The sequence below is a fragment of the Triticum urartu genome, chromosome 5A, assembly GCF_056163025.1.
Source record: "Triticum urartu cultivar PI428250 chromosome 5A, HENAU_Tu73, whole genome shotgun sequence".
Taxonomy (NCBI): domain Eukaryota; kingdom Viridiplantae; phylum Streptophyta; class Magnoliopsida; order Poales; family Poaceae; genus Triticum; species Triticum urartu.
The window spans coordinates 23,253,093-23,267,892 of record NC_141877.1 but is presented as its reverse complement, the minus strand read 5'-3'; the positions used below and the strand labels follow the sequence as shown (position 1 = coordinate 23,267,892).

Below are 14,800 nucleotides of genomic sequence, written 5' to 3'. Positions count from 1 at the left end.
CCAATCATCAACGTCCAACAAGTAGTATCTCATCTTCCTTTGAACTATATTTCATGCGCTATGCAAACCTAAAGTGATGATGACTTTAATAAACTAAATTAAGTGAACTATGGAACCAGTATCTCATCTTCCTTTAGTATATCTCATCTCAAACGTCAAGTAAGTCACTTTTTTTTCTGCGGTACCAAAGGAAGTAAGCAATGCCCTCAACATCTAACTTAAACAAACATGATGCGATTAGCTCAAGAGAAACTATGCCACGATGAAGCTTTCCATTCATTGTTCTAGTCCGTACCCGGATCTTGTGGGGTTGAGATTGTACTGCATGCACGGTGGAGGGGCGCAACGGCCAAGAGAACGAGCAGAACGCCAAGCCGAATTCATACCTTAAGGATGGTACGCGCAAAGAGATGGGATCGCCCGCCGCGGTCGCCGCCGATTCAGCCGCCGCAGATCCGGCCTTCTTCTTCTTCGGTGACGGCGTGGGGGGCTGGGGTTGGTTGGGTGGAGGACGAGGACGATGAATTTATTCCTCTCGCCGGGCAGGTCGAGGACGGAGAAGGTCAGGAACGGCGAGCGGCGACGAATATATCGGAGGAGGATTCTGAACTGAATCGAGTAGACATGGATCTGGTCCTCAGGTGATCGGTTCAAAAAAAAAATATTTCCCCCTTGACCATTATGCCCTTATCGCAATTAATATATTAAATTTAATCAATTAAAATTCCCCGCAAGATCTGACGGCTAATAAAAATCAGACATGATCAGACATGTAAGTACTGCTAAGTACTCCGAGTACTAACCCAATCACCGTAAAACAGCTCTAAAAATTATGTGTCGAATACATGTGTACGAGTTTTGCTACAGTTGAAATTGTAATTAGCAAAGGGTTAGGGTGTTTGTGTCGTACACGTGTAACCTCAAATTATTATTATATATATGGTCCCTGCTGGTAGCCAAATAGACTAAAAATAAGTTGTAAGCTAATTAAGTTACAGATCACTAGAGGGAAAGTCCGAGCCGGCCGTGACACAGTGGTCGAAGCGTTGTTTGATGGCTTTAAAGCATTTACAGTCGGACTTGGCAAATCCGACCTCAAATGCCCGAGCGCGTGCGCGGATAGTGACCGGTCACATCTTAAATAATTGATTTCACATGCGGATACCTCAAATTAGAAATCTCAAAATCATATTATTACATGCAACGTAAACCTAATCTTCAGCAGAGCTCGTCCGACTCCGCCGTGTCCATGCCCGGCGGTTGGTTGCGCCCCTCAGAGTGTTGTTCTGGTCGCCAGTGAGATAGAGTAGGACATTGGACACGGCCCGGCTCACGGGACTCAAGGAGCCGCCGTCTCCCATGCCATACTCTTCCTCGTCGGAGCCCGGAACCCTGATGGTGCTGGTGGACGTCAGATTGATGATGGGTTCGTCCTGGGAGGAGCCGCCAACACCCACCACGACATGGGTGTGGCGCGTGGGGTTGTAGTCCATCTGTCGGGGCACCGGAGAATGCAACTCCGCCTCTCCAACGTCCACTGCCGCGAGGGTTGTCGCCGCCTCCCGCGCCCGCTGCCTCACGCGGCATCCATGTTTACGTCGGACGACGCCCCTGCTGCGTTTGTGGCCGCGACGCGCCAACAGAGGGGTTGCGCGTCCGCCACTGCATTCGGACAGGACGGACCGCGGCGCCTCCGGTGAGCCAATGACGACACACCTAGTGCCGGATCCATGCGCCATTTGGGTGGTCACAATGGATTCCCGATGGAAGGAGTCCGAGCGCTGCCTCGCACGGGCCTCCTTCCGGGAGCGGCGGAGCGCAAGCCGGACGATCATCTCCTCCTCGGGGCCGTGTGGGATGAGCTCAGGGTCAACGGATCTTGTCCTATGGACTTTGACGTGCAAGGTGTTTATGCTGATTTGGATAGAGTTATTTAGTTTCTTCGATTAGTAGAGGGAATTTGGCTCAAGGTGAACATTGTTAAATTGTGATATGAATTCTAGTACCGTGTTGAACTAGACGCAGTATAACCGATGTGGGCGTTGCGTTGATGTCGACGCTTACGGATACAACTCTTTTACTTGTTCTTCAAGGACGCTTATGTATTGCCTTCATATATACCCCCATGTAGCGCACCTAAAGACGGTTTGTCGTCACGTTCTTCTAATACTCCTTCATCAGAGGGATTACGCCTTCGTGCATCCGTAGTTTTTTCCGGCAAGGATTTTCACGTAAAAACTTGTGTCTCGTTTATTCTTGTTTTGTCTAACACTCTTCCCAATACAAAAAGGTGAAAAGTCATGGTTATGGCAGAAAAGAGCAGCGACGAGTCTCTAGGATGATTTTGTACCTATTTGAATCAGCAAAATAAGTTCATGGGCCCCTTTTGCACCATTATAATGTTTATTTGTGAAACTAAACCCACTATGTAAGTTTGTATATTACGAATGCAATTAACTCATGCTCTTTAATGCAATTTTGGTCTCCATAAATGCATTCCGGCAAAGGGAAGGAAGGTTGCCTTGATAGCAGCAGACACGTTACATGTCAGTGCCACAAGGCAACGCCGCAAGTGCTATTCGGCCGTAGCGGCACACCGGGCATCACCGCAACGCGACAATTATACGAAGCACCATTTCCCATAGGTGGCAAATACCGCAGGATTGTATCACGACAGTCATCCAGCTGCACACGTACGCATCAAGCCACCGTGCTAATCAGGGAGCAGGATCCCTGACGTACGGCCCCCTGACGTGGGGCCACTGACAGGTGGGTCCAGACCCACACGGCAGTGTGTGGGCCGTACGTTAGAGGAGCCGCGTCCGCTAATCAGGGGCAGCATGCCGTCCTCTTACTAAAATATATCCAGCAAAAGGACAAATTTTGTCGATAAACGAAGACTTGTCCAATCTCCCTGCTCATGCGACGTGGCATGCTCATATCACTTGGGGTCATGAAGATTTTCCGGTCCATCTGGAAAATATATACTGACAGACACATGTATGTGGGGCAGATGGAAGTGAAAATGTGTGAAAGAAATGTATCTGCTTTATGTATCTCTTTTTTCTTCAACTAGAATAATGTCCGTGCTTGCAACGGAATATAAATATTCTAGTGTGTTAGCTTGTGATTTACCTGCCCATAATATATGATTGTGTAAATAAATATTCATCAAATTATGTCCGTGATTTATCTTATATTTTAGTCAGAAATGATTTAGGGGCTGTTTGGTTTGTGACTAACTTTGCCAAAGGTTGTAGGCAAGTTTGACTAACTTAGGTGAGTGTTTGGTTCAAGCCACACCTTAGGCAGGCCACACTTGAGCCCCACATGGCATACACACAAAAAGTATGGTAAGATTCCCTTAGGCTTGCCAACTTGTGACTTTCATTTTGATGAACTAAGGTTAGGCAAGGTTGGCAAAAATGTATGGCGAAGTGTGACAATGCTAGGCCTAGAACCAAACAGCCCCTTACCTGCCCATAGTATGCGATTGTGTAACTAAATGCTTATCAAATTCTGCCGATGATTTGCCTTATATTTTGATCAGAAGTTGGGTAACTAAATTAAATCAAAACTGATTCAGAAAGTAAGTAAATTAAGATGATTGATTACTATACGGGAAAGGTTGGACAAAAGAGAGATGGAAAGAAAGATAAAACAGAACCTTACGGTTTTTTTAAGTACTAGAGATTTAAAGTATTTTGAGAACACAATAGTTTTATACCAACACTCATCCATACAAAAATAAGAGAGCATTATTTTCTTGACAAGCCGCGCTTATTGCAGGACAAACAGACGACTGTGCGCAGAGCTCATCTTTCCGCTTTCAGCTGGTGGTGCGGGACACGGCGGTGCGAGGCTGCTGCATCGCCTCGGCATACTCAACGAGCCTCTCCACGCGCGGCATGACCGGCGCCACCGCGTCCAGCGTGCAGAAGAGCTCCGCCCAAGCGGCCAGGAGCGGGGTGGTGGTCGAGTCGAAGGTCTGGAGCCTACCCATCTCCTCAGATGCGCGCATCGAGCCAAGGAGGCCGCCGAGCATGACGTCCACGAGACCAGGGCAGTCCCTCCCGCTGAAGAACTTGGCCTCGGAATCCCTCCGCACCCCCTACAAGGTTTCCATGGCCGCGGCCGCCTTCTTCCTCCCCTCCTCCTTCGCCTCGCCCGTCGCGACTCTCAACGCCTGGCTCGGCGCCTTCAACAGCTGCATATTGAAAACGGTATACATGAACGCGGCCATGTGAGAGTGAGGTAGTACTCAAGCAATATGTACCTACCGTGTCGTCGATGAAAACGGCCCAGAAGAGAGCGACGGCTCGGCCGTAGCCCGTAGGGGTCGTCGGCGGGGAGGAGGGACGGTCCGGCACCGGAGAAGGGCTCGTCGATGTACCGCAGGATGACCGACGACTCGCAGACGGGCTTGCCATTGTGGATGAGCACCGGCACCTGGCCGGCGTGGGCAGGGTTGGACCTCAGGAGCAGCTCGCTCTTGCTCTGCAGGTCCTCCTCCACGTACTGGTAGCTGAGGCCCTTGAGGCGGAGCGCGATCTGCACGCGCACCACGAACGGGCTCGCCCACATGCCCAGCAGCTTCACCTCCTCTCCGTGGCCGGCCATTCCATTCCAACTGCTTTGCTTTGCTACTCGCTCAACATCGGTCTCTCATTTGCTCCTTTCTTAATTGCCGGCCTTGTTGATTGACTTTTTTATCATATACTACCACTCATATATGATAATATCGTATGACGTCTCGTGCTTAGCTCCGTTAAGTCATGCGTAAGGTATGGATAAAATCTTGTATCCACAGCTATACCTATATCCTTCCCGCTAGTGAACTAATGTTAAGTTGCCATCAATTAATCATTAATTTGACATGTGCTTCATCTACTCTTGTTGACTTATGAGTATGTTATGATTTTTAAATTTTAATAATGGTTATGTACTCATCTACCCGTTACTGAGCTGAGATAATTGATTTTTTGTCAAATATGCTATCAATGAGTGTAAAATTGTGAACAACTTGTGTACTATTTGTTCTACCCGCTGGGTACCCAATGAGTATGGGTACCCGTCAAGTATGGATACGGGTAAAGTTTCATATCGTGGGTACGGGTATGGATAGAAGTTTTGTACCCACTGGCTATACGAGTATGAGTATGGTATTACTCTATCCTTCCCATTGCCATCTTTAAAGAACGGGTATAATCAAACGGAATGAAACCTTCGCGAGGATCTTTTTTGGAACAAACGCAGTCCAGGAGACTTGGAGTGGACGTCAAGGAAGCAATGTGGCGGCCACGAGGTAGGGCGGCGCGCCCCTCAACCTCGTGGGCCCCTCGTAGCTCCACCGACCTACTTCATTCACCTATATATACTCTTATACCCTGAAAACTGTTGGGGAACGCAGTAATTTCAAAAAATTTCCTACGCACACGCAAGATCATGGTAATGCATAGCAACGAGAGGGGAGAGTGTTGTCTACGTACCCACGCAGACCGACTGCGGAAGCGTTGACGCAACGTAGAGGAAGTAGTCGTACGTCTTCTCGATCCGACCGATCCAAGCACCGTTACTCCGGCACCTCCGAGTTCTTAGCACACGTACAGCTCGATGACGCTCCCCGGGCTCCGATCCAGCAAAGTTTCGGGGATGAGTTCCGTCAGCACAACAGCGTGGTGACGATGATGATGTACTACCGACGCAGGGCTTCGCCTAAGCACTATAACGATATGATCGAGGTGGAATATGATGGCAGGGGGCACCGCACACGGCTAAGGAACGATCTCAAGGATCAACTTGTGTGTTTAGAGGTGCCCCCCTGCCCCCGTATATAAAGGATCCAAGGGGGAGGGGGCGGCCGGCCAGGAGGAGGGCGCAGGAGGAGTCCTACTCCTACCGGGAAGAGAGAACTCCCCCCCCAATCCTATTTGGAATAGGATTCCCCGAGGGGGAAGAGAGAGAGAGGGAGGCCGGCCACCTCTCCTTGTCCTAATAGGACTAGGGGAGGGGGGAGGCGCGTGGCCCACCTTGGGCTGCCTCTTTCTCCTTTCCACTAAAGCCCACTAAGGCCCATATAGCTCCCGGGGGGTTCCGGTTACCTCCCGGTACTCCGGTAAAATCCTGATTTCACCCGGAACACTTCCGATATCCAAACATAGGCTTCCAATATATCAATCTTTATGTCTCGACCATTTCGAGACTCCTCGTCATGTCCGTGATCACATCCGGGACTCCGAACTAACTTCGGTACATCAAAATGCATAAACTCATAATAACTGTCATCGTAACGTTAAGCGTGCGGACCCTACGGTTCGACAACAATGTAGACATGACTGAGACACATCTCCGGTCAATAACCAATAGCGGGACCTGAATGCCCATATTGGCTCCTACATATTCTACGAAGATCTTTATCGGTCAGACCGCATAACAACATACGTTGTTCCCTTTGTCATGGGTATGTTACTTGCCCGAGATTCGATCGTCGGTATCCAATACCTAGTTCAATCTCGTTACCGGCAAGTCTCTTTACTCGTTCCGTAATACATCATCTTGCAACTAACTCATTAGTTGTAATGCTTGCAAGGCTTATGTGATGTGCATTACCGAGAGGGCCCAGAGATACCTCTCCGACAATCGGAGTGAAAAATCCTAATCTCGAAATACGCCAACCCAACATCTACCTTTGGAGACACCTGTAGAGCTCCTTTATAATCACCCAGTTACGTTGTGATGTTTGGTAGCACACAAAGTGTTCCTCCGGTAAACGGGAGTTGCATAATCTCATAGTCATAGGAACATGTATAAGTCATGAAGAAAGCAATAGCAACATACTAAACGATCGGGTGCTAAGCTAATGAAATGGGTCATGTCAATCAGATCATTCAACTAATGATGTGACCTTGTTAATCAAATAACAACACTTTGTTCATGGTTAGGAAACATAACCATCTTTGATTAACGAGCTAGTCAAGTAGAGGCATACTAGTGACACTAAGTTTGTCTATGTATTCACACATGTATTATGTTTCCGGTTAATACAATTCTAGCATGAATAATAAACATTTATCATGATATAAGGAAATAAATAATAACTTTATTATTGCCTCTAGGGCATATTTCCTTCAGTCTCCCACTTGCACTAGAGTCAATAATCTAGATTACACAGTAATGATTCTAACACCCATGGAGCCTTGGTGCTGATCATGTTTTGCTCGTGGAAGAGGCTTAGTCAACGGGTCTGCAACATTCAGATCCGTATGTATCTTGCAAATCTCTATGTCTCCCACCTGGACTAGATCCCGGATGGAATTGAAGCGTCTCTTGATGTACTTGGTCCTCTTGTGAAATCTGGATTCCTTTGCCAAGGCAATTGCACCAGTATTGTCACAAAAGATTTTCATTGGACCCGATGCACTAGGTATGACACCTAGATCGGATATGAACTCCTTCATCCAGACTCCTTCGTTCGCTGCTTCCGAAGCAGCTATGTAATCCGCTTCACATGTAGATCCCGCTACGATGCTTTGTTTAGAACTGCACCAACTGACAGCTCCACCGTTTAATGTAAACACGTATCCGGTTTGCGATTTAGAATCGTCCGGATCAGTGTCAAAGCTTGCATCAACGTAACCTCTTACGGTGAGCTCTTTGTCACCTCCATATACGAGAAACATATCCTTAGTCCTTTTCAGGTATTTCAGGATGTTCTTGACCGCTGTCCAGTGATCCACTCCTGGATTACTTTGGTACCTCCCTGCTAAGCTTATAGCAAGGCACACATCAGGTCTGGTCACATCATTGCATACATGATAGAGCCTATGGCTGAAGCATAGGGAACATCTTTCATTTTCTCTCTATCTTCTGCAGTGGTCGGGCATTGAGTCTGACTCAACTTCACACCTTGTAACACAGGCAAGAACCCTTTCTTTGCTTGGTCCATTTTGAACTTTTTCAAAATCTTGTCAAGGTATGTGCTTTGTGAAAGTCCAATTAAGCGTCTTGATCTATCTCTATAGATCTTTATGCCTAATATGTAAGCAGCTTCACCGAGGTCTTTCATTGAAAAACTCTTATTCAAGTATCCCTTTATGCTATCCAGAAATTCTATATCATTTCCGATCAGTAATATGTCATCCACATATAATATCAGAAATGCTACAGAGCTCCCACTCACTTTCTTGTAAATACAGGCTTCTCCGAAAGTCTGTATAAAACCAAATGCTTTGATCACACTATCAAAGCGTTTATTCCAACTCCGAGAGGCTTGCACCAGTCCATAAATGGATCGCTGGAGCTTGCACACTTTGTTAGCTCCCTTTGGATCGACAAAACCTTCCGGTTGCATCATATACGACTCTTCTTCTAGAAATCCATTCAGGAATGCAGTTTTGACATCCATCTGCCAAATTTCATAATCATAAAATGCGGCAATTGCTAACATGATTCGGACAGATTGAAGCATCGCTACGGGTGAGAAGGTCTCATCGTAGTCAACCCCTTGAACTTGTCGAAAACCTTTTGCGACAAGTCGAGCTTTGTAGACAGTAACATTACCGTCAGCGTCAGTCTTCTTCTTGAAGATCCATTTATTCTCAATTGCTTGCCGATCATCGGGCAAGTCAACCAAAGTCCATACTTTGTTCTCATACATGGATCCCATCTCAGATTTCATGGCTTCAAGCCACTTTGCGGAATCTGGGCTCACCATCGCTTTTTCATAGTTCGTAGGTTCATCATGATCTACTAGCATGACTTCCAGAACTGGATTACCGTACCACTCTGGCGCGGATCTCACTCTGGTTGATCTACGAGGTTCAGTAGTATCTTGTTCTGAAGTTTCATAATCATTATCATTAACTTCCTCACTTATTGGTGTAGGTGTCGCAGAAACAGTTTTCTGTGATGTACTACTTTCCAACAAGGGAGCAGGTACAGTTACCTCATCAAGTTCTACTTTCCTCTCACTCACTTCTTTCGAGAGAAACTCCTTCTCCAGAAAGTTGCCGAATTTAGCAACAAAAGTCTTGCCTTCGGATCTGTGATAGAAAGTGTATCCAATAGTTTTCTTTGGATATCCTATGAAGACACATTTCTCCGATTTGGTTTCGAGCTTATCAGATTGAAGCTTTTTCACATAAGCATCGCAGCCCCAAACTTTTAGAAACGACAAATTTGGTTTCTTGCCAAACCACAGTTCATAAGGCGTCGTCTCAACGGATTTTGATGGTACCCTATTTAACGTGAATGCGGCCGTCTCTAGAGCGTATCCCCAAAACAATAGCGGTAAATCAGTAAGAGACATCATAGATCGCCACCATATTTAGTAAAGTACGATTACGACGTTCGGACACACCATTACGCTGTGGTGTTCCGGGTGGCGTGAGTTGCGAAACTATTCCATAATTTTTCAAATGTACACCAAACTCGTAACTCAAATATTCTCCTCCACGATCAGATCGTAGAAACTTTATTTTCTTGTTACGATGATTTTCAACTTCACTCTGAAATTCTTTGAACTTTTCAAATGTTTCAGACTTATGTTTCATTAAGTAGATATACCCATATCTGCTTAAGTCATCTGTGAAGGTGAGAAAATAACGATATCTGCCACGAGCCTCAATATTCATCAGACCACATACATCTGTATGTATGATTTCCAACAAATCTGTTGCTCTCTCCATAGTACCGGAGAACGGTGTTTTAGTCATCTTGCCCATGAGGCACGGTTCGCAAGTACCAAGTGATTCATAATCAAGTGGTTCCAAAAGTCCATCAGTATGGAGTTTCTTCATGCGCTTTACACCGATATGACCTAAACGGCAGTGCCACAAATAAGTTGCACTATCATTATCAACTCTGCATCTTTTGGCTTCAACATTATGAATATGTGTATCACTACTATCGAGATTCAATAAGAATAGACCACTCTTCAAGGGTGCATGACCATAAAAGATATTACTCATATAAATAGAACAACCATTATTCTCTGATTTAAATGAATAACCGTCTCGCATTAAACAAGATCCAGATATAATGTTCATGCTCAACGCTGGCACCAAATAACAATTATTTAGGTCTAATACTAATCCCGAAGGTAGATGTAGAGGTAGCGTGCCGACCGCGATCACATCGACTTTGGAACCGTTTCCCACGCGCATCGTCACCTCATCCTTAGCCAATCTTCGCTTAATCCGTAGTCCCTATTTCGAGTTGTAAATATTAGCAACAGAACCAGTATCAAATACCCAGGTGCTACTGCGAGCATTAGTAAGGTACACATCAATAACATGTATATCACATATACCTTTGTTCACCTTGCCATCCTTCTTATCCGCCAAATACTTGGGGCAGTTCCGCTTTCAGTGACCAGTCTGCTTGCAGTAGAAGCACTCAGTTTCAGGCTTAGGTTCAGACTTGGGTTTCTTCTCTTGAGCAGCAACTTGCTTGCCGTTCTTCTTGAAGTTCCCCTTCTTCTTCCCTTTGCCCTTTTTCTTGAAACTAGTGGTCTTGCTGACCATCAACACTTGATGCTCCTTTTTGATTTCTACCTCCGCAGCTTTCAGCATTGCCAAGAGCTCGGGAATAGTCTTGTTCATCCCTTGCATATTATAGTTCATCACGAAGCTCTTGTAGCTTGGTGGCAGTGATTGGAGAATTCTGTCAATGACGCAATCATCTGGAAGATTAACTCCCATCTGAATCAAGTGATTATTATACCCAGACATTTTGAGTATATGCTCACTGGCAGAACTGTTCTCCTCCATCTTGCAGCTATAGAACTTATTGGAGACTTCATATCTCTCAATCCGGGCATTAGCTTGAAATATTAACTTCAACTCCTGGAACATCTCATATGCTCCATGACGTTCAAAACGTCGTTGAAGTCCCGATTCTAAGCCGTAAAGCATGGCACACTGAACTATCGAGTAGTCATCAGCTTTGCTCTGCCAGACGTTCATAACATCTGGTGTTGCTCCAGCAGCAGGCCTGGCACCTAGCGGTGCTTCCAGGACGTAATTCTTCTGAGCAGCAATGAGGATAATCCTCAAGTTCCGGACCCAGTCCGTGTAATTGCTACCGTCATCTTTCAACTTTGCTTTCTCAAGGAACGCATTAAAATTCAACGGAACAACAGCACGAGCCATCTATCTACAATCAAACATAAACAAGCAAGATACTATCAGGTACTAAGTTCATGAAAAGTTTAAGTTCATGGCAAAGCTTCGGGGATGAGTTTCGTCAGCACAACGGCATGGTGACGATGATGATGTACTACCGACGCAGGGCTTCGCCTAAGCACTACAACGATATGATCGAGGTGGAATATGGTGGCAGGGGGCACCGCACACGGCTAAGGAACGATCTCAAGGATCAACTTGTGTGTTTAGAGGTGCCCCCCTGCCCCCGTATATAAAGGATCCAAGGGGGAGGGGGCGGCCGGCCAGGAGGAGGGCGCAGGAGGAGTCCTACTCCTACCGGGAGTAGGACTCCCCCCCAATCCTATTTGGAATAGGATTCCCCGAGGGGGAAGAGAGAGAGAGAGGGAGGCCGGCCACCTCTCCTTGTCCTAATAGGACTAGGGGAGGGGGGAGGCGCGTGGCCCACCTTGGGCTGCCCCTTTCTCCTTTCCACTAAAGCCCACTAAGGCCCATATAGCTCCCGGGGGGTTCCGGTTACCTCCCGGTACTCCGGTAAAATCCTGATTTCACCCGGAACACTTCCGGTATCCAAACATAGGCTTCCAATATATCAATCTTTATGTCTCGACCATTTCGAGACTCCTCGTCATGTCCGTGATCACATCCGGGACTCCGAACTAACTTCGGTACATCAAAATGCATAAACTCATAATAACTGTCATCGTAACGTTAAGCGTGCGGACCCTACGGTTCGAGAACAATGTAGACATGACTGAGACACATCTCCGGTCAATAACCAATAGCGGGACCTGGATGCCCATATTGGCTCATACATATTCTACGAAGATCTTTATCGGTCAGACCGCATAACAACATACGTTGTTCCCTTTGTCATCGGTATGTTACTTGCCCGAGATTCGATCGTCGGTATCCAATACCTAGTTCAATCTCGTTACCGGCAAGTCTCTTTACTCGTTCCGTAATACATCATCTTGCAACTAACTCATTAGTTGTAATGCTTGCAAGGCTTATGTGATGTGCATTACCGAGAGGGCCCAGAGATACCTCTCCGACAATCAGAGTGACAAATCCTAATCTCGAAATACGCCAACCCAACATCTACCTTTGGAGACACCTGTAGAGCTCCTTTATAATCACCCAGTTACGTTGTGACGTTTGGTAGCACACAAAGTGTTCCTCCGGTAAACGGGAGTTGCATAATCTCATAGTCATAGGAACATGTATAAGTCATGAAGAAAGCAATAGCAACATACTAAATGATCGGGTGCTAAGCTAATGGAATGGGTCATGTCAATCAGATCATTCAACTAATGATGTGACCTTGTTAATCAAATAACAACACTTTGTTCATGGTTAGGAAACATAACCATCTTTGATTAACGAGCTAGTCAAGTAGAGACATACTAGTGACACTAAGTTTGTCTATGTATTCACACATGTATTATGTTTCCGGTTGTTACAATTCTAGCATGAATAATAAACATTTATCATGATATAAGAAAATAAATAATAACTTTATTGTTGCCTCTAGGGCATATTTCCTTCAAAAACATCTAGGGGAGCCACAAAACAACTTTTCCACCGCCGCAACCTTATGTACCCGTGAGATCCCATCTGCAGACCTTTTCCGGCGATCTGCCGGAGGGGGATTCGATCACGGAGGGCTTCTACATCAACACCATAGCCTCTACGATGATGTGTGAGTAGTTTACCACAGACCTTCGGGTCCATAGTTATCAGCTAGATGACTTCTTCTCTCTCTTTGGATCTCAATACAAAGTTCTCCTCGATGTTCTTGTAGATCTATTCGATGTAATTCTTTTTGCGGTGTGTTTGCCGAGATCCGATGAATTGTGGGTTTATGATTAAGATTATCTATGAACAATGTTTGATTCTTCACTGAATTCTTATATGCATGATTTGATATCTTTGCAAGTCTCTTCGAATTATCAGTTTGGTTTGGCCTACTAGATTGATCTTTCTTGCAATGGGAGAAGTGCTTAACTTTGGATTCAATTTTGCGGTGTCCTTTCCCAGTGACAGTAGGGGTAGCAAGGCACGTATTGTATTGTTGCCATCGAGGATAAAAAGATGGGGTTTATATCATATTGCTTGAGTTTATTCCTCTACATCATGTCATCTTGCCTAATGCGTTACTCTGTTCTTATGAACTTAATACTCTAGATGCATGCTGGATAGCGGTTGATGTGTGCAGTAATAGTAGTAGATGTAGAATCGTTTCGGTCTACTTGACACGGACGTGATGCCTATGTTCATGATCATGCCTAGATATCATCATAACTATGCGCTTTTCTATCAATTGCTCAGCAGTAATTTGTTCACCCACCATAACATATGCCATCTTGAGAGAAGCCACTAGTGAAACCTATGTCCCCCGGGTCTACTTTACATCATATAAGTTTCCGATTTACAATTCTAGTTTACTATTTATTTTGCAATCTTTATTTTTCTATCTATACAACAAAAATACCAAAAATATTTATCTTATTATCTTTATCAGATCTCACTTTTGCAAGTGGCCGTGAAGGGATTGACAACCCCTTTATCGCGTTGGTTGCAAGGTTCTTATTTGTTTGTGAAGGTACTAGGCGACTTGCGTGTAGTCTCCTACTGGATTGATACCTTGGTTCTCAAAAACTGAGGGAAATACTTACGCTACTTTGCTGCATCACCCTTTCCTCTTCAAGGGAAAACCAACGCATGCTCAAGAGGTAGCAGTGGGTCTATAGAATCAATCAAGGAGAGCACACATCACATCCAAGGTACAAGGCCAGGCTAGTTGTAAAAGGATTCGGCCAGAGAAAAGGCATTGACTATGATGAGATCTTTTCTCCGGTTGTGAAGATGACATCCATAAAAGTAATCCTTGGCATGGAAGCAAGTCTCAACTTGGAGGTTGAGCAAATGGATGTGAAGGCTGCATTCCTTCATGGTGAGTTAGAGGTAGAAATATACATGGAGCAACCCGAAGGGTTTCTTGTAAAAGGCAAAGAAGACTATGTGTGCAAGCTGAAGAAAACTCTCTATGGTCCCAAACAATCACCAAGACAATGGTACATGAAGTTTGAAACTGTCATGGGGGAGCAAGGCTACAAGAAGTGTAGCTCAGACCATTGCGTGTTTATTCAGAGGTTCTCGGGTGATGATTTCATCATATTATTTCTCTATGGTGATGATATCCTGATTGTTGGCAAGAATGTTTCTAGGATTGCTAAGCTGAAGAAGGAGCTGCGCAAATGTTTTTCTATGAAAGACTTAGGTACAGCAAAGAACATTCTCAGAATGAGAATTGATCGAGACAGAAATTGCAACAAGTTGTACATGTCTCAAGAGAAGTATATTGAGAAGGTACTTCAGAAGTTCAGGATGAAAAATGCTAAAGTTGTGAGTTTTCCACTAGCAGCCCATTTCAAGTTGAGCAGAAAGCAATGTCCTACCATTGATGAACAGAAAAAGGAAATGCATCATGTTCCTTATGCTCCAGCAATTGGGAGTTTGATGTATGTTATGGTGTGTACAAGGCCTGACATTGCTCATGCGGTTAGTACCGTGAGCAAATTTATGTCCAATCCAGAAAGACCTCATTGGGAAGCCGTGAAGTGGATTTGAGATAT

The 14,800-nt window shown here is 45.3% G+C and overlaps 1 pseudogene across 1 annotated transcript; it reads right to left on the bottom strand.

The window, feature by feature from the left end:
* Positions 1 to 3,650: 3,650 nt before the first annotated feature.
* On the bottom strand, positions 3,651 to 4,686 carry LOC125555476 (glutathione S-transferase U18-like; annotated as a pseudogene). Its single transcript, XR_015603825.1, has 2 exons — positions 4,281 to 4,686; positions 3,651 to 4,207 (listed from the first exon to the last, which is right to left on the bottom strand). The product of XR_015603825.1 is annotated as a glutathione S-transferase U18-like (transcript).
* Between the last annotated feature and the right edge of the window lie 10,114 nt (positions 4,687 to 14,800).